We start from the raw sequence: 22,194 nt of genomic DNA on the forward strand, positions 1-22,194 counted from the left end.
GGGCGCAGGGCCGGCTGAGCCGGGGCCCCGAGACCCGTCCGCAGCAGCGCTCGGGGCGCAGCCGCCCCCATCTCCCGCCCCGGGGCGGCCGCAGCCCCGCGCTCCCGCCCGGCTGCCGAGCCCCCAGCCCCGCCGGGCCCCTCCGGGAGCCCCCGCGCCCTCGCCAGGCTCCTCCGGCTCCGGGAGCGAGGGGAGTCCCGGCCCCTCCGCAACCTCTTCCCGCTGGAGCGGAGCCCGCGGGGCCGGAGGGATGCGGGGCTCGCTGGAAGCCAGAGGGATGCGGGCGGCGGCCGCAGTTCGAGATCGGTTTTCTCAGTCTCTGAGGGCGTTCGCGGTGCCGCAGGTGGCTGGAGCCGCGCTGTGGGGTGCGGGAATACGGCAAACGCTAGTGGCAGGTCTCGTCACCGAATGGAACAGTTGTCTCGGGGCTGTTTTCCCTACAAGCCGCTGCAGGCAGGAATGCGAATCCTGACTGGTGCGTTGCAGAGGCGAGTAGATGCCAAGGCTGTTGGACATGGATAATGTCACAGCCCCGGTGAGGCTCATGGTGCATTTGAAAGTGGTTTCCCATAATGGCTCGGGAGTGGAAGAGACGGTGTGGCCATGTTCGGTTCAGGCATCGGAACGTGAGCTCACCCGGCACATGACGCCGCAGCCGCCACAAAGGCAGCTCCACCAGCGAGGGGTGAAGGAGGGATGGGGAGGGAGCTGCAGCCGCCTCTGCTGTCCTCCCTGGCAGCCGAAGAGCTGTCGACTTCAGCTCTGTCACAACCTCCCTTTGCTCCCTCGCTTCGGGAGGAAAGTGACGCTGCTGTAAAGCAAAACCGAACCCCCCATCCCTCCCGGTAGCGCTGACCCCTTCAAGGAGGCTTCAAAAACCAGACCCCATAGCAGGGTCTGAACAGGCTTATTCATAGCTTAATTAGTAGCCAAAGAGGCTTTCCCTTACTGTGTCATTCTCCTGAGGCTTAGAGGAAGCCAACATACGATCAGACTTTGGGAATTTTATGTCTTCAGCACATGGCTAAAGGAGGGTTTATCTAGTGGGAAGTCTTTGGCTTGATTTAGTAATGGAAAGCTTTGGATACCTGGTGAGAAAATGATCGTTCGTGTTGCTTATTTGTAGCTGGAACGTGAGTGCTCGGCGTGACAGCCCCCCGAGGCAGGGGAGGTGATGCCCGGGGGCATCCGTGGCTGTGCTGCTCCCCTTGGGTGTCTCACCCCGTGGGGACAGGGGGTGGGTGGACCCACCGTGGGACTGTGATGGACCTGTGGAGGCCACGCCACGCTGGCAGGACGTTTCTGCTGGGAGGGACGGTGTGAGCCGGTGCTTCCAGGAGGGTGGTGTGGCCAGGATGAGGCTGAGCTCGCAGTCGTCTGGCTCACATCACCATGTGCTGTGCACCGTGGAAGGACGAGTTTGCCGTTTGCTGCATTCTAAAAGGCAGCTGCAACAGCCAGTAAATAAAAAAATAGGCTGTAGCTGCCTGTTTGTGGCCTGCTGAGTACTTGGGTTTCCTGATTGAGAGGGATGGAGGGTTGAGATGAGCCCGCAGCGTTTCTGTGACACCAGGACGTCTGGGGATTTTTCAACCCGAGGTTTCAGTGATATGATCCAGTCTGTCTGGTAATCCATGGCTGTATGCTGCATTTTCAGAAGAGCCTTGTGCATCTACTAGTGAACTATAGCAATCCCCCTCCGTAGAAACGAAACAGCCAGAGGCGTTTGTGCATTTGGTGACCGACTCGGCTGGGGTGGTCCCTGCTGTGGTGGCGGGGCGGGGGGGAAGTACGGGAGGGGCTTAATGGCTGTGTATCAGCTATGAATTTCTCTTCACCTCATGCTGTGTAGGACCCCTGAGTCTCCATGCAGTGGTTCTGCTAGAGGGAGGCTGAGTGCACTTTGAAATGGTAGTGGGTAAAAAATTTAAGTAATTTTAAAAATTTAAGTAATTCAGTTTTATTTTTTTTCTACATGTGAAAGCAGCATATTCTTAAAACGCTGTGGCTGGTAATCTGTCTTCTGGTTAAAAAGAGAAAAAGATCCTTCCAAACGCTGTGCAGCAGGTGCAGACTTGCTTTGGAAATGAAGGTGTCTCTGGTGTGTCAGCTGAGAGAACAAGCCAGGTTATGTAATTTGGTTTAGTGAAGTGGTGTTGTCACTTAAATAGGTCTTGTATTTTCATGCAAATGTGGGGTGAGGATGGTATTTCACAAGTGCACACTTGAATGCCTTGTTCTTGTTCGGCTCCAAGTACTGCCGAGAAGGAACTCGGCCCTTGTGCTAATTCGACTCGGGTCGCCAGGGAGTGTGGAGGTGCTGAGGTGCAGAGCACAACCCCGGCCATGTCATGGGGTTCGCCGGGTGCAGGGAGCGGGGTGAGTGGGTTCCAGGGCGATGCCGGCTCAGATCTCAGAGCACTACCCCGGAATGGCAGATCTCATGTGAAAAATGTCCAGAAAATATGCTTGGTTTGTTCTGCTGCATAAATGTGTCTTCATTGGCAATTCTGCTGAGTGCCCAGACAAAAGTAGGACAAATTGAGACACTTGAATACAAACAACCATTGGAGTAGCTTCCACTTTTAGACATGCTTGCTGGAGATGTAGAAGGGCCCTTTGCGCCTCCCCCTTTCCCCCCAGCCCCGAGTTGGCCCGTTTCAGCATCTGGATCCAAAATGCCTGTCTCCTGAAGGCTTCAGGCTGTGGGTGTCACTTTTTTTGTGCAGCAGTTCTGTCCACCTGGCCATCTCTGAGTCCACAGTTGGACAAATACCTCCAAATGAGGGAATAATGGGAGGAATGGCATGAACACCCCTTTCCACGAGCCCTGCCCTGAGGGAGCAGCCATGGGACCAGCTTGTGTGCTCAGCAGATTTAGGTGGGACAGGAGCTCAGTCATGGCTCAGCCCAGTAGGACAACGCCTCATGTTGGTGTTCCATGTCTGTGCACACCTGCCCTGTTGCAGGTGTCCTCTGATGGAGGAGGGATGCTGAGCACCAGGCTGGCCCAAGGGCTGTGGGTCCCTCCCTGGGGTGGGGAGCTCTGGTGGCAGGGCTGGGTGGGCCAAGGTCATGCTGGCACTGCCTGTCCTGTCCCCCACCTGTGAGCGTGGCTGGGACCACAGCCCTGCATGTCTCCCTTTGAGCACCTTGCTGTTGGGACAGGATTCCCCTGTCCAGCTCTGTCCCTGCCCTGATGCTGTCAGATATCCTGGTCTCCATGTGAAGAGCCCTCAGGCCTTGACCCCACAATGGCCATGGTGGAGTCACCCTTTCACATGGAAACACAGAGACATATCCCTTCCTGCTGGCATGATGCAGCAGACAGGAACTGTTCCAGGACATGATGGGTGCCCTGCACCCTCCATGCTGGGGACCTGCTCTGTGAAGGCACTGACAGGAGTCTTTGGGTGGGGTGTGCATTTTGGGGACAGCATTTTGGGGTGTGTGCTTTGGCTTTTAACACGGTGTCAATGCCTCAGACCCAGCAATGGCTGTGGACGACAGAGGTGTGGCACAGCCCTGGCACCCACGATTCCCAGCATGACACTGGGAAGAGGAGCAGTGGCCTCGCCTGGGCTGTGTGGGAACGTGGCCATGGCCAGGTGGTTGTGCTGTTGGAGGAGGACCTTTGGGAGTACCTATGGCCATGGTGTGGGGCTGCTCTGCAGCCAGCTGGGTCCCCGGCCCCTCCAGAGGGACATTCCTGATTTCTGATGGCTCTGCCAAGGGACCTTCTCCCCTGCAGGCATGGGGCTGACCCTTCTGGGGCTGTGTGGCCTCAGGGATATGCCATGCCCACTGGATGGGATGGTCATGACACGCTGCAGCCACTCCTGGCCGCCCATGGCTGCCTCCCACACCCTTTCCCCAGGCACTGGCTGATGCGCTGGCGAATCTTTAATCTCCTGGGGGAGTGTTTCCCAAAATGAATAGGTTTTGCAGTTGAGAAATCTACCACTAAGCCTTCATTTCCTTTTCCTGGTTTAATCTTGTTATTCCCTCTGTAACCCCCTTGCCTCCCTGTCATTCCTGTCTGTATCCCTGCCCTGCCATCCTGCTGCAGGAAAGGGCCCTGATACCAGGGCAGTTTGTCTCAAGCTCTCTGTGGTACAGAGGTAGCTTTTTTAAAAATCTGTGTGTAGTCCCCAGGAAAGCACCAAGTGAGGCGTTTCCCAGTGCTGGGTTAGGGCAAGAGCTGTTGGGTATTTCTGTTGTCGCAAATGATGTGAGTTGCTGTTTGGAGATCATCTGGATTGAGATTTAATTAATCCAGGAACCTCCATGAAGTTGTTTTATCAGATAAGTACTTTGATTACGAAACACAATCCTATCCTTTCTGCTTTTTATTTATACACATACTGTATTTAGAACTCCCTTGCTTTCCCTGAGCCTGTGCTCCCACTGGGTGGGAAGGACCCACGGACATGTCTCCTTCTGCCTAATCCAGGATCGCTGCAGGAGCAAAGCGTAACTCAGCTGTTTGCAGTGCACTGCGTCAAAGCCGCTTTGGGGATACTTTAATCCAGAGATTAATGAGAGAATAGATGTGCCTGGGGACTCTGTAATCTAGGGATTACTGAGAGGACTGGGAGCAGGTAATGATGTGACTGACCCACCGCTGTGGGTCTGTGATGGGCTGTAACGAGGATGCCTGGTCACTGGTGATGGCGTCTGGGGGGCTTGCATCTGTCTCCTCCTCATCATCTCTGTTTGAGGACCAAGCTGGGAGCTGCTCCCTCTCCAATGCTGGGGAAAGCTGGGTCACTCCCAGCAGCGACATGGAGTGGTGTGGCCTTACAATGCAGTATTGCCCCAGTCCCAGTTGCTGTGGGGTCCTCCTACTTTGGGGACCAGCTGCAGCAGATCAGAACCCAGCACTGGTCTTTCCCTTGAGCCCAAGACCTTGGGCCATGCTGTGGGTGCTCGCATGGCAGTCCTTGGGGTGCCAACCAGGACAGCCCCATCCTCAGGTTTCCAAATAGAATTGTAGGACTTAGTGAAGTGGTCGAGGTTTACTAAATGCAGAGAGACCACCTTGGCTAAGGATCTTCCTGAGCTGAACGTTGCAGAGGGTGGGAGAATATTAGTGGAAACGTTGCGTGGTTGCTCTGTTTGTATGCGTTGCCTGTTGCTCACTGGAGATGGGATGATGGGCTGGATGTGCTCCTGATCTGACCCAGCCTGTCCTTGCTCCTGGGCAAGGTTCTTGTGGCTGCTTGTGTGAACAGGAGTCTGCAGGGCTCTGCCAAACCCCTGATGCCTCCTCCCCAAAGAGCTGCTGAGATCTGGTGCCTGGAAGGTCAGCAGGTTGAAGGGCTGAATGCTATGGCAGACCAGGTAATCACCAGCTTCCCTAACTCTGGGAGCTGGAGCAGAGGCAATACCCCTGCCAGCAGGTTTAGAATCACAGAATCATTAAGGTTAGAAAAGACCTCCAAGATCATTAAGTCCAACCTTGCTCGGTGGTGATCGGCTGGGGGAATAAATGCTTGTGGAAGAAATCCTTTGGGAATATAAGCCCCAGCTGCCGGGTCTCTGGAAGTGCCGCTGGTGCCGGCTGGTGCCTCCTCCCGTAAGCGCTGTGAGAGGTGTGTGTCGGTGTCGGCTGGCGCGGAGGTGAGGCCGCAGAGCCGGCACACGGAGCGGAGCCGAGGCGTGTTGACCTGGCAGGATGCTGATCAGGCAGGTTAAAAATAGCGGCTGCTTCCTCCCTGCTCCTCCCCATCTCGGCTGTGCGGCTGCGGCCGGGAGCTGGCAGCGCTCACGCCGATGTGCTGAGCAGGCACAAAGCCCCAGCTGCAGCCAGGGCTGGCTCGGGCACCACGGGGAGCACCCGGGCAGTGCTGTGTGGGCACCCACCGAGGGTCTGGGCAGCGGGTACACGCCAGGGGTCCGGGCAGCCAGCATTGGTGGAGCTGCTACTCAGCCAGTCTGCCTGGAGCTGGTGGGTAAACACCAAAAGACCTCCGGACTTTTTGTCCCAGCATCCCTGTGTAGATCTGCCGTGACTCCTGGACGCTCAGCATCCCTGGGCAGTGACACCTGAGCTCCTCACAGCCCTCCCAGAGTCCACATGAGCTGGGGAGATGGCAACTGCACTGCCCTGGAAAGGGAGGTTGGGACAGAGTGAACCCGTGACTGGCCTGGGCCCGTCCCCAGTGTTCCGCTAAAGGGTGAGATGCCACAGTGGCCACCTGCCCCAGGTCCTGGCCACTGGAACCCGGATGTGTGGACACTGGTGCATTGTTTGTACATTGTCAGGAGCACTGGGTCCAGCTCACCACTGTGCCATCCTCCCCAGTAAAGGCATAATTGAGCTGTTGGAGTCAATGTCTCCATTTAGGGCGGTTCCAGCAGTGGTTGTTGTTTTCTCCTGATGCATCATGAGCCTGATTTCTTGAGGGGAAAGGGCCATCCTCCCTGGCCCAGGTCCTGGGATGGGACAGATTGGCTGGGTGGTTTATGTAGGGTTTCTGTTGTTTTGGGTTTCAGCCTTTAGCTGCTTAAGCCCTCTGCAGCGTAGCCCTTACCACAGCTCCAGCTCACTGTTTGAGGCTCAGCTTACAGAGGGTGTTGTGGTACTCTGAGGTGCGATGTGTCCCTTGGGAAGGAGGAAAAATGCCAGACAGGTCAGGGGGTCTGTGTTGCGGCCCCACGGGGGGCTGCAGGAGCCCAGGCAGCGGGTCTGGGGTAAAGAGGAGAGTCATTTCCAGGCAGCAGATTATCCAGAAGGATCCTGCCTCCGTGGCAGTGCTGTTTGTCTGCATTGCACAGAACTGTTCTGCAGCCTTTTTGTTCCCTTTAAAGCCTGTTTCCTCGCTCACTCGGGTGCCACGAGTCAGCTGTTCAGCCACGCGCGTGGCACCGTCTCTCTGAACGCTGCACTAAGGCAGGTCCTGGGAATGGAAAGGTAACCGGAATAGAAACCAGAAACCAAAATAGCCGATTAATCTCCCGTTTCGATCTTCTCTGTCCCACGTTTCAGCTGATTCCCTGGTGTGGTCGTAAAACACAACCATTATCTCAGCTTCCCCAGTATGCAAACAAATTGCTGTGATTTTCCTACCCTTGGATCAGTCCGTATCCATATTCTCTGAACAACAATAAAATGGTAATGGAGATAAAGACTGTTATCTCCCTCATGTCTATTTTGTCATTGGAATAACAACTTTAAATGTTAAGAGTGCTGAGATTTATAATGCCAAGCCTGCTCAGCAAAAATAAATCATGTTCCATAGCGCACATTACCATTTATTGCTGCTGTATTATCTGAAGCCAAGAGTGGGTGTTAACCCTGTGATAACATCCTCAAAGGGGATTTTAAGTAATTTTGTAGTTTAATTTAAAAATTCTGTTGGCTGCCTGGTTTGATCTGCAACTCATTTTAGTGCAGGAGTATCAAAGTGGAACCTCTCCAAATGCTGATAACGAGCTCCCCGAGAAGTACATCAGCAGGAGGTGCCCTGGACCCCAAAACAGCCACCGTTTCAGCCGTGGCTTCAGTGAACCCAGCCCTGCAGGTGGGGCTCCCTAGATGTGTTCCCTTCCAAGGTTTTGTAGACTTCAGAAGACCACTGGGTTTTCTAAGCTTCATCTTGGTGTTTTCATCCTTGATATCCAAGCCCTTAGTGACATACATGTTGACAGCAAGAGAGACGTGTCTCACTTGTGATTTGACGTGTGACATGAGCTGATGTGGCTCCACAGTCAGTGCCCTTGGGGTCCTGCCCTGCCCTTGCCCTGCCCTGGCACCCTGACCCCTGTCAGGGATGGAGTGATGCCCTGCCCCAACAGCTCATGGTGATGGCCAGCTCCAGACCGGCGTTCTGTGCCCAGTGCCAGGTGCTCTGGGTGTCCCCTGGTTGGCCCCCACTGTGTTATGGTGGTGGTGCTGCCCTTGGATGCCTTGGCAGAGATGGGGGCAGTGCTTGGGCCCCTGCCCATGTGCTGCTGTGTCAGTAGGCAGCCCTGAAATGAGCAGGGCAGCTTCAGAGCCGAGTTACCTGCATTTCCTTGCATTCTCTTTCTTAGCTCTATGAGTAAAGGAAAAGCAATGGGACTCTGATAAACAGCAACTTCTCTGAGGAATGCAGACATTGACCAAATACTGTGTGCCACGACCTGACAGCCCATTCCTGTGCCTGCCTTGCAGCAGCTGCAGCTGGTGCGTGGGGGTGAGGGATCGCTTCCCTTGCAGGCTGAGTTAGTTTTACCGAGCCAGAAGGGGAGGAGGGCAGGGCGGGCAGGGCAGCAGCCCGTGCACCTCGTGCTGTTCTCAGTGCACACTGATGAGTCCATCTCACTGCGGAGCTCAGACTGATGGTGCCAGATGCTGACCGGTGTTGGGGGGGGGCTGTAGCTTGTTTAACACCTGGCTCCTACCCATTAAACTCACTCAGATGCACAATGCACAGCACCAAGTGTTTGTCCTTGGGTGTTTGAGGTGCAGCTCCTGCACAATCCTGCTGCTGGCAAGAGTGCCCATCTCATGCATGGTGTTTCAGGGGCACAGGAGCCCTATGGAAGGTGTCTGGAGAGCCACAGGTGTGTGGGTGTGAGGCTGTTCAGCCAGCATGAAAATGCTTGCGAGAAAACAAGCATGGCTTCTGTGGGCCCCCGCTCTGTAGCTGCCTGAGGTGCTGTCCTGAACGTGGGGTGCATGGTGTTTCCCCTGGAGGCAGGTGAGGAACTCCAGTGACAGCTCAACCACCTACCTACACCTGCCTCCAGATAGGACATGTGCCTGCTGCTCCCAGTCTCACTGGAAGCCTCTGTAATGGTTGGGGGGACCCTTGCACTTGCTGTTTCGGAGCAGGAGATAGGGTCTGCTGCTGGAGGTCAGATGTCAGCAGAGGTAGAGGTTGCTTTAACCTCAGCTGGCAAACTGTCTGTGGAAACACGTGTCTCTGTGGGATCAGGGGAATGAAAGAGAGAGAATTAGAGAGGCTGTTTTGGAGAGCCCTCCCTCACAATCCCTAAATAAACTTGGCCTTAGTTGCAGCAGGCTGACAGACCCTTAATTATAATAACAGCATGAATAGTGTTGCTTTGTAACTGGTTCCCCACTGAAAATTTCTGGCTAGCAGGAGCAGTGTGCCAGATGTCTGCTTGTGATTGCCTCTGCTTGAGAAGATCCGTTCGGGTAACGCTCTCAGCTGGAGGATACGAGTCATGCAGGGATCCAGGGGTGCTCAGGTTGTTTGCCTGCTTTTTTGGCAGAAGCCAGAGTCCCATTGGAGTCCTTGCAAGTGTCTCTGCAGCAGTTTCCCTCCTCAGAGTTTCTCTGTTACAAGGCACTGGAGTGAATTGGGACCTGCACCTCCCCCAGCAGTGACGAACTTCTGTGTTTCAGCTGAGTTTTGGTGACAGTGTCCCTCTACCCTGGCCTTAGATGAAGGCTCTGGTCTGGTCTGGGGGTTTGTGCAGCCACCAGATCCAGCATGATTTGTGTCTCCAGCACGTGGCTGGAGTCCTGCTACGGTGGGGCCCTGCCTGCCCCCGGTGATGCCTGTGAGTCCCAGGAGCTTTGCTGGGCTGGAAAGTGGTGCTCTGAGCTGTGAGCTGTGCTTCTGCTGTGCTCTTTGTGTCGAGTGGAAACCAGCCCAGGAGCTGGGTGGTGGGAGACAGCTGGAGGCACAGTCACTGTGAGGAGCCTCCGGACTGTTGGTAGCAAATGTGTTGTGGTGATGGAGAAAACCCAATGCTGGCGGGCTGTCACTCTGCCAGTATCCTGGAGGTATCTGCTGGAAGCCCTTCTGCCCCTGTACAGCTCTATCCGAGTTTCCCTGCAGCAGAACATTTTGGCTGTGGATCCCGTTTCATACTGTGGTTTGGCACCTCGATGTGATGTTTTCATTAGGAGTCCTGCAAAGTGCAGAAGTGAGATGTTACTGACAGAGCATCTCCAGCTACGACTGGGTATTCAGCTTTTTTCAGCAATGGAAGTAAAGCAGCAGCATCCTTTATTAGTCATTGTGCATAAAAAGAAAGCCAGAGGTCAGTACCTGTGGCACTGACTGCTCGAGTTCACCCAAGATTGTGTTCATGATGCTGTGCAGAGATCACCTTGTAGTTGGGAATGTTTCTGGTGTCAGTGGAGCCAGATTCATGCTTCCCGTGGGTCTTGAGATGGTTGGAGTTCCCCATTGTTGTGGTGCCTGACAGTGGCAACAGCCTGTGCTTCCAGGCTGGTTCAGAGATCAGCCTTAGGTTCTTGGAATCTGCATCTGGCTGTGGTGTTGACAGGAGAATAGTAGCTCCTGGTTCTTATCCAGCACTCCTTCATAGCAGGTTTCAAAGCACTTAATAAACGAGATGAGGCTTTTCGCTAGTATTTTACAAATGTATTTGCTGCTTCTTGCCTGTTAGTGCACTGCCAGGCTGGGCATGGATCCTGCTTTGAAGCTGGAGCTGAAGTCTACAGCGTTACCTCGTCTGCACAGGGCTCTGGGGAGGACACCGAAATCTTGTCATATTTGGACATTTGATCTAATGTAAGAACTTTCTAATTAGGATGTTTATGAGTTAATCACATGTGACACTTGGTTTGCTCCCTGCTGCAAGCCTGAGATGTGTGTGAGGATATGGGGAAGTGGATCATCCTTTTTTTGGCTTTGTGTCACCCTAATGCATTATCTCCATCTGGTTGTCTCCTCCCCCCTCGTGTCCCTCAGCTGGAAGTAAGTGTGTACCAGTGGCTATTAATAGATGAATCCTGCAACAGTCTGCTCTTGCAGATGGGATTCTCAGCTTCTGAAGCCTAAAACTCATTACAAATAAAGCAATACGCTGTGTGGTCCTTAATACAATTAGCCTTACTCTAAGTTAGGCTCTCGGGGCCAAATGCCGCCCTCGGTTTTCCATGTAAAGGTTGCCCGGGAGCATCCTGGCCTGTAGATCCCAACCAGGATGTCCCCTCATTGCTCATGTTGCTGATTACAGACACAGCCATGGTGCTTTGTCTGTTAAATACAGGTGTAAGATCCCGTCCCTGACATCTCTGGCTGTGTGGTCCCTGTGTCCTATGTGGTTTACAGCAGCAGGACAGGAGCACTGTGGTTCTACACTTGTCTACGTTTCAGGAGGGCTTTAGCTTACCCCTGTCCTACCACCTCCTTGAACAGCCAAAACCAGCTGAAAAACTAGGTGCCCTCTTTGCATGAAGGTTCTCTGTCTGGCAGACAGAAGCCATCTCCCCCTTTCTGATGGGGTGTTGCACCCGTGGAAGGAGGCAGAAGGGCAGGGGAATGTTCACAGGCATTTCAGGGACCCCCTTTCTCAAGGGATAAGCAGTTGTGAATCCAACAGCCCTTATGGCTGCAGGCAGTTGGTTGTGCCTTCACTTGCCACTGTGTGTATCTGTGTGCTTGGCTGCACACACACACACACACACACACACACACACACACACACACACTTGTCACTACCACTAGTGACCCTTCTGCATGCTCGGCTTGGAGTCATGACTCTTGCCCTTTTCCTTCACTCAACCCTGTCCTTTCCTGGCTCCTCATCTTCATGTGGGTCAGGTGGGTCCAACCATGGACCTGCAGATGGGGGAGCAGTAGGAGAGCAGTGTAGGGTGAGCCAGAGACACTCTTCACAGAACTGCCAGAAATTGCTCCAAATTGTGCTCATGTCTGGTGTGCTTCCCCTTGCCGGGGACCTATGCAGCCCTGGGAACCAGAGAGGCTTTAGAGTCCTATTCTTAAAGTCTTTGTTTCTTTAACTGAGAGAGTGTTCTACTTTCTCTTGAGAGAGGAACCTGCAAGGCTGTTTTGAGATTCATTTTACTGCTCCTTGTGCTTTCCCGAGGGACACATCTCCATAGGGATGCTTGTGTTCCCATGCACAGGAGGCATCTGTCCCCATCGGGCCGGGGGTCCTGTCCTGTCTTGGCACTTGCTGGGGATGGGCAAAGCATCTTGCCTGATGTCTTCAGTGTGTTTGTAGACCATGGCCTGGCCTTGAGGAGTGATGGCTGTGGTGAGCATGGCCAGTGCCAGGGCTGCTCTCCAAACAGAGCCACTGCAATGCCGGCTCTGCCTTGCGGTGTGTTGTCCCACAGTGATGGTGTAGCCAGGCTGAGGAATATGTGGTTTTCACTTTGCTGGCTGGGAATGATTGTTCTGACTCCAGACAGGTGCTGTGCCCTGGTTAGAGGTACTGCCATACAGCTGAATTCCTGCCTTTAGGAGCACTTTGTTCTTGATCTCCTGAGAGCTGCTGCCTCACCAAGCCTCTTTCTTTCCTTACAATCTGTTTCTGACAACGTGTGAAGTTATTGACGAGGTGATGAAAATCAGTGGACTAGGGTTTGCCAGAAAATGTTTTTTTTCCTCTGCATATGCAGTCTCAGGCCCTCAAATGAAACCACCCCCCTGTAAAACCTGGGTGCGGCAGCCTGGATGGTGGTCTCATGGCCCGTGGGTTCAGTGGTACCTTCTCAGTGCATGTGCGGGCCTGGAGAGAGATGCAGGGGGTAATTAGGAGTAGAAAAATGCCCCATGATATCGTCCATGCGAGCTGTCCCCCGCTGGGTGCTGGGTACACACAGCAGCGTGTTCCCACCATCGCGCCGGCTGCCTCCCGAGTGATCGCGCTAACAGGCAGCTTGGCTGGCTTGTCGGATTTAGCCTTTGTTACGTCCTTGGCAGTGCTATTTGGAGGCTGGGAGGCTATTTTAGGTATATTTAATTACAGTTTTTTCTTGCTTAGCGAGTAGCTGCTGGTACAGTTATTAACCTGTAGTGAAAAGCATTACAGCAGATGGGAAGTATTCGAGGCATTCTTTTGTCCCATCCTCCTCCAAATGACAGGGAAAACAATACATTTATCAGAAAGCAGAGTTTATTGGCTAGCAGGGTTTGCAAGCAGTTTACTGTGTGTGTTTCTTTTACTTTCCAAAAGCCATTGATTTTTGCAGTGTTGCAATTAGAAAACAAGAAGCCTATAAACCAGTGTATTCCTGTGTTTTAAAATGGAGTTCCAGTCTCCTGCTGTCTTTTTATTGGTTTCCCCCTTCCCAGCCCTGCTGAATGTTGCTTGAGTCAGCATGTTGTAATTGGCCTGTGGAGATCCAGGTCTGGCTGGTGTCACTTAAAACCCAAATGGCTTTGCTACAATTTCACTGTTCCTGGGCTTCCTTGCAGGAGCAAAGGCGCCCACTCCTGTGCAGCTTGTACTGCTGCTGTATTGACTGGGAGCACTCAGCTAATCGCTTCCTGTAATTAAATTCTTCACTAGGAATAAAGTTAATCTTCTCAGAGCATATAAAACCTGACCCGCAGCCTGAGCAGGCAGAAACACTGTTGTTTATAGACACCTTTATCCAAGTGTAAAGGGCCTGTTCCCAAAGCAGAAGCAATTAGGATAATTAGATATTCCTTGTCCTGAGCTAGGGATATATAATAATAAACTGTAAGTGATATGTCAGCTTTCTGCTGAAGGTTTCATAGATTTTCGAGGTTGGAAGGGACTGTTTCCCCCGTTCCCTGTGACTCTGCTAAGACACTGCTCTGCTCATGCCCTGTTCGCCTGATGGGGTCACCAGTTCTGCCTGTTGGGGTGCTGGGATTAACTGAGGCTTTGTTGGGTTTTTAACTGTTTTAGATTTACGATTTCTCAGTCTGATGCTGCTCAATAACTTTGGCAGAGAGAAATGGAGGAGACTTTCCCCAACTCTTTTTCTGTGTTTGCATAAACACATTAATAAACTAATTGCCCAAATCCTTGCTGGCTGGCGGAAGCATTAAGCTTGCTGTGGGCAGCTGACTTGAACCATATGGTTTGGTCCCAAGGCTTCTTTGGGTTTTTAAAAGAGGTTCAAAAAGTGCCTATTTGCATCATCTTGAAACATTGACATTCTGAGCACAAATAGTTTTGCATAATTTATTACTCTCACTGTAGCTTTACTCATACTCCTAAGTTCAACTTCAAAGTATTGCAGCCTCATTCCTAATTATTTATGTGCAGCAAAACAAAACAACATTAAGTGCCATCCAGGCATTGCTGCATTTCATTGGATGGAGAAACTCAGAGTTCTTCCATAGTCATAACATTTCCTGTTCATTTATTGAGAGCCAGAGTCAGAATGAAGATAACCTTTCCAGCAGCCTTTCCTGGAACTCAAACTGATCAAAATCAAGTGCTTATAAAGAGAAAGTATGTGATACCTGGAGGATGCCAGGTACTTGCCATCAGCTATTTAATTTGGACGATTATAGTACATTTGTCAGTTCCACTTTTATTCAAACTGAGACCCACTTGCCAGTTCTCACACACAGTTTTGGTGCAGCAATATTTCATCAGCAAACAGTGTCAGGGGTGTCCGATGTGACAGGTCTGTCACTGCTTCCCCCAGTTTATTTTGTAATACCCATTATCTTTGCAACAAATATTATATCTAAAATCAGAAATGTGGGTGAAATGTGCAGCACTGCCCCAGTGAGCCGAGCGCCAGGGAGAACCTGAAAGCAGGACTTTGCCAAACCTGCTTCACTGTGAAACCTGGTGTGCCATTTTTTGGGTTTCCCCACCATAATCTGGTTTTCCTGCCCGTCAGTTTTGTCCCTAATGGACTGTCGTGGAGAGCACTGGGCATGTGCTCTCATGGTCTGCATCCCTCCCATCGCTGAGCGGATGCTGATGGTGGGTTCCAGGGAGATGTCAACCATTGCGTTAGATGGGGGCTGAATAAATCAGTGTGCATGGATCATTGAGCCTCTTTGTTGTAAAACAAATGGCCTGTGGTCAGTTAATCATATAAAGAAACATCTCCCAGACCTCATAGCATTATTCATAAGTACTAAATCTTCTTGCAGTTTCATAAACAGAACATCTGTTAAAATATGGGGAAATTACAGTCTGGAATGGTGGTTAGAGATGTGGCTTCCACAGGCTGTAGAGAAAAAGGAGCAAGAGATTTATGTTTTGCAAAGGGCTCATCTCTCCCCCATCTGAACCATCCCTCTGCCTTCAGCTTGCAGGTCTCCTTGTGCTGGACACCTGTGCCCACTCAGCCTTGTTGGGTGCTGTGGGAGCCTACAATGGGCAGAGTGTGCCCTGGGCTGCTGGTCTGGGGTGTCCTTCTCTGTGGCTGATGGCTGTGGAGCCTTTGGTCCCCCAGTGTCACAGCTGCTGGAGTGGGCTGCCTGGGGGCCGCTGGCCACTGCGGCGTGAATGAAGGCTGGCAGCACCGGGGGCCCCGGGCGGTCCGGTACGTCTTGGCATTGCCCCTTCCATGGGATGTGTAGCCGTCTTGGTACTGATGAATTGTCTTTGTTTCCTGCCCTCATTTCTCTCTGCTGGAAGGGGAATGAGTGTGCTGGAAGGTTGCCTGCTCTGATGGTAACTCCCGAAGTCTGTCCACCCTCTGCTTCAGTGCCAGCCCCACTGCTCTGTGGTGAGCGCTGGGCGAGTGGGAGAGGTAGAAAGTCACACTGTGTTGTTTTCATCCAGATTTACCTAATTCTTTGTTAAAAGGCTTTGAGGTGGCTCCCAGCCACGTGAAGCCTGGCACTCTGGGCCACGTCCGGAGGGGCAGCTGCCTTCCCATGGCAGCTTTTTGCTTGGCCTGCTGTCCCTGAACATCCGTTCCTTCTGCCGAGGGCCTAGAATTGATGTCACTTTTCCATCATGATTTAAAACAAACCCCCCCTAACTGTGGTGTCCCAATTTACAGTTCGTGTTTCAAGGAAGTGGCTCTTATGTCTTGCCAGCCCTCAGCACGTTCACTTGTTAAATTATGCATATGCTAATGAAGTGTGAAAATCAGCCAAATAACAACTCTCTGTAATCGCTTAATGTCCCCAGAGCATTGTGGCTTTTTTATTATTATTATTTTATGATTTGTGACCCATTCTGAGTTACGTTTCTGCAGGGCATTCTTCCAACAACTGGGGTTAATTAGTATTTTCACTTTTTCTCCTTCTGAACGAAGCCCAAATGTGCTCACAGCCCACGGTGCAGTTTCTTTCCTGTTTTGAATTCAGTAATCCCCAGATGTCCATCAGGGTGGGAAGCAGCTTCCCAGCAGAACTGCTAAAATCCACACCCTTACCCACAGCGTGCACCTGGATGTATGGGCAGGGCCCATGTCCGTGTTGGGTGTCCTGCAGTTGCTCTTGCTGTGATGGCTGTTTTGGGCAAGTGACGCTGCTCCTTGTCCCTCCGGACAGTGTCCCCCATCCCCAGGATGAAGCACTGTCTCGCTGTGGCAGCAGCAGCCAGCTGATCTGCCCCGGGTGTTGCTCCAGAATGTGATACCACTGCTTGATTCCCCAGCTCTCCTGTCCCTGCACAAACACGGCTGATGCTGGCTGTACCTGTGTCGGGAGGATGTGTCATGGATAGCATGTCACCTTTCCCTGGAACTGCTGCTCTTCCTGCCTGGCATGAGCCGGTGTCAAGCACCATGTTTGGATGCTGCCTCATCCCACCTGAGTGGGCGTGGGCGAGTGTTCGTGGTTCACTGACCCTGCTTTGTAGCAGAGATTGTCCCAAATCCCTCAGTGTTCCAGGACACCACCAGACTTGCAAAGGCTTGACTGGGCTGGCAGTGGCGCTCGGAGTCACCGGAGACGGGTGACGCTGTGGTGTTTGGGTGGGGAGCTCTGAACCGAGGCTGGATGTGACTCAGGCTTCAGTCAGGGCTTAGATCAGCCCTACGGTCTTACTCAAACAACATGATTCACTCCTTGAGGAGCCTCAGAGGGCAGGAGTGTTAGAGAGGGAAGCCCAGTGCCTTGTCTTTGGATAAGCATCGGGCAGGCCATGGATAGTGTATGGAAGCAGCATTGCCTAATGTCTGGTAATATCTGGTAACCTGCTTTCTCACTGACAACATGTGGAGGAATAGAGACGAGGGACACAGCTCTTACCTCATTTCTTTAAGGTAGTCTGTAAGAGAATGTATTGTTTGTCAATGAGGCTTTTCAGTGGAAGCTGTTGGATGTTGTATAGTTATGTCTGTTGGGTGTTGACCAAGAGTGCTGCAGACACACTCACTAACCCTTCTCCTGTTGCATCCAAGCCATTTTCACGCTCGCCCCACTCCTCTTGTGTCAGTAACAGGTTTGTGTTCTGGATCAGTATTCCTGCAGTGCCACGTTTCACCTGTGATATAAGTGGAGTGATGCTCTTCACCGCTAACCAGAGCGTTATGCAAAGTGCTGTCCTGTGCTGGCCATGTCCTGGCCCAATGCTGCAGCCTCCTGGGAGCTGTTGTGCTCCACGGCAGGAGCCGAGAGCCCCCATTCCCCATGGACTCATGTGGTAAGGCCAGGTGGACAGTCACTTAAAGCAGAATGACTCCTAGCCTGTGACAGCAGGATCATAGATTCATAGCAGGGTCACATGCCACTCAGACAGAACCTCGGTGACCTGAGCACTGGGTGTTTCACAGAGCACATCGCTGGGGCTGTTGTGTTGCTCGTGGAGCTGCTGACCGAGCGGCCACCACGTCTGGGCAAGTGACAGCTCCCTGCCCCTGCCCGGCCTCTCGTGTGCAGGAGCATTTTCTGTACTTCTCTCATCATTTGCCACTAGTTTAGAATAGACTAATCAGTTTTCCATGCGCTCTAATTGATGTTGGCGTGTTGCTGTGTTAACGATAAGACCTCACTGGAACAGCCAGGTTCAGCTCTGACTCCAGTCCCTGCACTGTGTGGATAAACAATGTCAAGATCATCTCAGTCCAGCAGTTTTGTCAAAAATATTTTGCACTGATCCTGCCTGGGGAAATGCCATGTTTAGCTTCAGTGATACAGCCCCGACACCAGACACAGACCTCCCACCAAAGGCCTTTAATTCCCTGTCAGAATCAACTTAATTAAATCCCATCTGACTGGGAGAGGGTTTTCATTGGATCTAATGAATGTCCATGCTTCCATTTGGAAGCATATTACATCCCAGAGTTTATTCCCTGTAACAAGCAAAGTTTTTCTGCCCGTTTCCACTAAAGATAGATGTCTATGTGGAATTTCTGATCATTTTCAAACACAAATATTTGTTATTTACACTTGCAGTTTATAAACCAAGCGGTTTTCACACCTTGTTCTTTACCAGCAGGAGGCAGGAATGCTGCCTCGCCCACACAGACCTTGGGCCTTCCCCAGGGTCTTGTGGCACTTTGTGTGTTTTCCACACCCCGGGCAGCAAAACCCCAAAGTTCAAAGACAGATTCATTTATAGCTGCAATCTGCTCCTTCAGCTGCTGCACAAATCACTTTTAAGCAATTCATTTCAGTGGCTCAGGACGTCACTTAATGAACCCAATGCTAAATTGAAAGAAAGAAGGTTTAATTAAAATACTGCAAGGAAAATGTCTTGAGACAAACTCTTCCAGGGGCAGATTGAAAATGATGGCACAGGCACCAGGCTTCCGTGGGAAGAACTGTTGAAGCAGGCAGAAAATGTAGTTTGTGGTGGGTTTCAGAGCGAGCAGACAAAATGTGTGTTGTGGCCTCGCGCCGTGCAGGGGCTCTGGGTTACTGTGAGCTCTTGCAGTGCCTCGTGAGGGGTTTGTGCCCTGGTGAGGAGCAGTGGGGCTGTACCAGGCAGCAGCATTGAGCCACATGTGGTGGCAGAGCCTGACAGTGTCCACCTGCTGTGGGTGTCACTGTGCCTCTGGCACCTCTGGGAACAGGGCACATCCTGGAGGGAGGACCTCGAGTGGCACCCGTTCCCAAAAGCACTGGGATGGCAGTGGTGTGTGCTGGCAGGCCATGTCGCCTCCCAGAGAGGGGTTCTATGGGTGGTGGGACTTGGCTGAGACAGGGGCAGGGGAAATGCTGTTGGCAGAGTACTGTGGTGGCTGATGTCAGGCTGAAATGTCCCATCTTCCCAGACATGGGTGCTGAGGTGGGGCAGCACAGCCCAGTGCTCTGGGTGGCATCACCTGTCCCAGTCCCTTTGTGCTGCCATCTTACTCGATACAGCCCCAGATGTTGGATTAAGTCATCTTTAGCTGATTAAATTCAAATCTATGCAACAAATGCCAGGGACTGTCTGCACGTAGCATTCAGCATGTTTGCTTTCCCCTAGAACTGCAATTGGGGCGTTAAGCGCATTCTTTCAAACACCATGACTCTGCCAGCCACAGCCTCTGTGGGTGCTTGCTGCAGAGGCAGATTGTGGCAGAGAAGGGTCAGCTGCCCCGTGCAGAAGGTGTTCAAATTCCATCAGCTGCACTCCCTGTTTGCCTCCTCTCATTCCCCATCATGTGCCAGGCCCGTCGTGTCTCACTGCTGACCCACTGGTGCTTCTCACTGCTGACCCACCTATGTTTCTGCCTCGGTGCCACCTCCCCAGCTGACCTAGCTGCAGGCAGCTCATGTTGTCGCCTCATGCCCAGGTTTGCCCATGGGCACACATTACTGGGAGTCTCCACTTATGTATTGCATTTTGTGATCCTTCATGGAATAGGTCTCTGCAGGCAGTGCCTGTTACTGAATGCTCAGTGCTGGTGTCCTGTGAGAAGCTCCTGTCACAGTGGGTGCCTGTTGTGCTGCCCATGTTCAGCAGAGGAGCTTGTTCCAGGGGCACCAAACTGGAATAATGCAACAGAGAATGACATCAGAGCAAGATGGTAGCAAAATTCGGTCATAAGCTGCAAACAGCTGCTCTACGTGAGAGGAAGGCTTGCTGCTTCCAAATTTTACCCACTTAGCTGACATTTGGGTACTTCTAATTAAAATTTTTAAACAGTCAATAGTTTTTGCTGATCAGCTAACAGATGGCTGCAGCACGATGACCAGAAAGACAGACTGCATGGCACACGGAATGTGTTGGAAAGCATCCATCCATCCCGGTGTCTGCACACCAACCCTTCGGCTGTAAGAACAGTCTGACTGATGGGGGGTGCACGTCTGAGGGTTTCCTGGGTTTGCACAGCGGCATTCCCGGGACACACCTATGTGCTGAGGGTCAGAGCTGGTGCTGCAGTGGTCACCACAGTGTTGCCTTTTGAGGAAAGCGGCCTTTGTGTTCCTGCTGGAGGTAAAGATCTTGTAAATACAAAGAGCTCGGTGTTGTTAGCATCTGTGAGTTCCTGCTTCTTGTGTCAGCTGTTCAGGTTTCAGCAACCAGCGATGTCCCTGGAAATCACAGGTTTTGGAGAGGTATTTGGGAACCAGAGTTTTTGCATTGCTTATGCCTTTATGCACATGCACGAGAAATCCAGACAGTCCTGGTAGAGAGCCCGAGGTTTGTAGAAATCCTTGGAGTTTTTAAAGGTGTGGAAAGGGTGGAGGACTTGATTGATGCTCAGGTGCTTTTTACAGAATCTCATTTATTTTAAGGATAGATTTTGCAGATGGACTTGGATTTTCCATCACTATTCCTAAGCCCAAATCAGCCATATTGAGGAGGTTGTGTCTGCTGTGCCGCTAAGCCTCTTGGCAAAGAGATCCCAACGTAAATCCTGCAGTGAGCCAAGGCACAGAACAGTCGCCTGGGATGCTCCTGGCAGTGTGAGCCAGCTCCACAGCACAACACAGGCACCGGAGCGTGGGGCTGGGGGAGACATGGGCCGTGGGCAGTGGGAGGACAGGCTCTGCCAGCCTCAGTCTCTGCCCCAGCACCGCCCTCTGAGCCTCTGGCAATGGGAACACTGGCGTGTCATGGAGGGCTGCCCTGACGTGTGTGTGCGTGCGTGCATGCAAAGGAGTAATGGAGAAAAGAACAGTAAAAAGAGAAAAAAATAATTCAGCAGAGGATGGATTTCAGTAGTTGCCCAGTTCTCAGTTGGTTTGCTTTGAAGTTGCTGTGCTCTGTAGGAAGCGTGGTTTGTGGTTACCTCAGGTGTCCTGCCACAGCCTGGGCTGTCAATTGAGGCAGCATCTGGGAGCCTCTCCTGCTCCAAACAGAGCTGGGGCCACGTTTTCTTCCCTCGAGTGGGCGATGCAATGCAGCCTCCCTGCCAGCTCCCATTGCCCAGCTGGATTGCTCCAGGTCTCCTGGCAGCAGGGTGCTCTGGGGCACCCTCAACCAGCTGTTGGTCTTCCTCACAAAGTGAGGGTTGTTTGCACTGGTAGAGAGATTCTCAGGTCCCATGCTAATTGTCATGATTAACATGCTGTTTCTCCATCACAGGTGTGATGTGTAACAGCTCTATAAGGTGTTCATAGCCTGACCAATTAAAAGCTGTCATTAATCCAAGAGCTAATGAGTTGTGCATTGATGCCGAAAGAGGAGTTTTGTGTTGCATGTACAAACCCAGGACCAGTGAGGGCTGGTGGGCAGGTGCAGGTTCTGGGTTGGGCCGGGTGCCAAGGGCCAAGGTAGCCTGGCCAAAGGCAACTCCAACACTCTGCCCTGCTCTGTTCACCTCTGTGGCTGGGCTAAGTTATGGTTCTGCCTGAAAGCTGCTCTTCACCCTCCTATTGATGACCTGACCATTGCATCCTGAGGCTGCATGGTCTCTGCTGGTGCGTTCAGCTTTGAGGAGCGCTCACCCCACTCCTCTCACAACCCTGCCCTGCACACCCGGGTACCTGCGGCCGTGAGAGCCACTGCTCCCTGTGAGTCTCTGTGCCAAACCTTTCCGTAACATTATTTCCTCATGAACTCTCCTTTCCAGCAGTTCCAGTGAATTCCACCTGGCCAGGATGGCGGAGAGATGGAAATTCACTTTCTTGCACACCAGCACTCTGAGACAGGCGCTGTGGTGGGGGTGCTGCAGCAGCACAGGGGGAGCTGCCGAATGGAAGTTTCTTTCGTTTAGGTCGGTAGCACAAAATTATTCTCTGCTCTAACAAGGGCAGAGAAATTTGGAATGTGCCAGTATTTTTAGAACTTCAATCTAGGAGAGTTATTCCATTTTGGGGAAGAGGAGCAGCTGCTGCTGGCTCTGCAGCACTGCATCATCGCGACGAGGATCCTTACCCAGAGCAGGGCTCAGCAGTGCATCCAGCCCTGCCCAAAGCTGCCAGGAGGTTCTATCTGAGCCATGATTCCAACCTGATCCTGGCAGGAAACAGGACTCAGGATGGGCAGAGGGATGGGCCTGGGCTTTCCCAAGGGCTTGTGGGTGCTCAGGCTCAGTTCTTCCATAAACCTTGTCCTCCACCGCAGCCCTGGCCTGGCTGCAGGCAGGCAGGTGGAGGTACCATGCTATGCTGTGCCTTGCTGTGGCATGCCATGCCATGCCATGTTGTGCTGTGCCATGCCATGTTGTGCTGTGCCATG

The 22,194-nt window shown here is 52.3% G+C and overlaps 1 protein-coding gene across 2 annotated transcripts in view; it reads left to right on the forward strand.

Annotated features, from left to right (window-relative positions):
• Nucleotides 1-22,194, forward strand: part of PPP2R2B (protein phosphatase 2 regulatory subunit Bbeta) — a 67,551-nt gene that overhangs the window by 20,976 nt on the left and 24,381 nt on the right. The gene's annotated exons all lie outside the window — the stretch shown is intronic.

Source organism: Corapipo altera, unplaced genomic scaffold (genome assembly GCF_003945725.1).
Source record: "Corapipo altera isolate COAL_440 unplaced genomic scaffold, ASM394572v1 75, whole genome shotgun sequence".
Taxonomy (NCBI): Eukaryota; Metazoa; Chordata; class Aves; order Passeriformes; family Pipridae; genus Corapipo; species Corapipo altera.